The sequence below is a fragment of the Echinops telfairi genome, unplaced genomic scaffold, assembly GCF_000313985.2.
Source record: "Echinops telfairi isolate 266 unplaced genomic scaffold, ASM31398v2 ScPeMD7_29;HRSCAF=101, whole genome shotgun sequence".
Lineage (NCBI taxonomy): Eukaryota > Metazoa > Chordata > Mammalia > Afrosoricida > Tenrecidae > Echinops > Echinops telfairi.
The window spans coordinates 7,872,330-7,874,143 of record NW_022103926.1 but is presented as its reverse complement, the minus strand read 5'-3'; positions in this window follow the sequence as shown (position 1 = coordinate 7,874,143).

The window sequence follows — 1,814 nt, the reverse complement described above, 5'->3', positions numbered from 1 at the left end:
GGGAGGGAGGGGGGGAAAAAATGAGCTGATGCCAGGGGCTTAAGTGGAGGACAAATGTTTTGAGAATGATGAGGGCAATGAATGTACAAATGCGCTTTACACACTTGATGTGTGTATGGATGGTGATAAGAGTTGTATGAGCCCCTAATAAAACAATTAACAAAGAAACAAACAAAACAGGTTACCATTTGTCAGGATCATATATCATGAAGGATGCGTCTTGGACCCGTGGCAGCTCCTTTTGAGAGCCAGCAGCCCACTCTGTTGCTGGTCCTCAGGCTCTCAGCCTCCTGGTCCCTCGGTTTCTACCTCCGTTGGCCAGGAAGTCGGCCTGCTGCTCAGCTGCTCTGCCTCATTGGGCCGCTCCTCTGCTCTGTCTCACCATGACTCTTCTTCTGCTGACTCCAACAGAGGGGCAAGGATCTCACACACACACACATCTCTTCTCTCTTAGCCGTCATGGGACGCCCTCTTCCCACTTCTGAGATGGCTCTCTTCTACCAGGGGAAGGGCAGACTGACCAATCTCGGAGTTAGAGCCCTCTATGTCTTGTTTGGATAGCCTCACCAGCTTCATTTCATGGGAGCTACAGAGAAATGAACAGGAGGGTCATACGTAGTTAATTTCACTTTACATTATTGTACTTTCAATAGTCTTCACCAACATTCTCCATCAGTCAAATGCTCCCGTTCGTTCCCAGCCTTCTTGATTCACGGGCAAGCTGCCAAATGCACACGAAGCAACAGAAAACGTGAGACTCAGTCTTTACAGCGCCATCTCTGCTCCTTAGCACTTGAAAGTGGTCTTGTGCAGCAAGGCCATGACATTCCAGTCCACATGACTCCTTACGCCTTCCTCTTTTACCATGATGTCAATTGGTCCAATTGTGCGAATTCTTGTTTACACCGATTTGTAGTTTGTATAGAAGGGCTGGTCCCTACAGATAACATCGGTAACTGATTTTCGTCAGTAAGTGTAACATTTGTCTTCATTGATAAGATTGGATCCTCTTCATACTACAGGTTGTTAAGAAACCTTCCTCCGATCCTGATTACTCTTCTCCCTCCTATGCTCCAACTTCTTCACTGATTTGCTCAGCAAACACATAGAATGAGTATGGTGATACAACTTGGATGCACCTATTTCCTGTTTTCAAATCACCCATCATCCCCTTACTCTATTTGAATGATTGCCTCTTGGTCCATATATAGGTTTCCTGTGTGCACAATGAAGTGTTCTGATGTTCCGATTCTTCCAGATGTTATCCATAGCCATGAGCCACCGGTCTAATGCATTTGCATAGGCAATAAGAGGCAAGGAATCCTCTCTCTAGTATTCTCTGCTTTCAGCCAAAATCCATGTGAAATCAGGGATACTCTCTTTATTCTACAGCCTCTCCTGAGCCTGACTTGAGATTCTGCAGCTCCTTCTTGTTGTACTGCTGCAACCATTTTGGAGTGGTGCTCAGCAAGATTTTCATTTCCTATGATATAAATGATATTGTTTGATAATTTCACCGTTCTGTTGGGTCACCTTGCTTTGGAATGGGATCAGATGAGGATCTCTTCCGGTCAGTTGGTTGCTCTCTTCCATATTTCTTGGGACCGACTAGTGATTGCTTCTAGCACTACATCAGAATTTTCAACATTTCAGTTGATATTCCATAAATTTCTAGAGCCTTCTATTTAGCTACTGCCTTTAGTGCAGCTTGGACTCCATCTGTCAGTATCATCACGTTGCTTCTTCTTTTTGAAAGAGTTTCATTATTGTGAATTGGGGGGGGGGTACATTTCAGATCATCCATTTTGTACTCA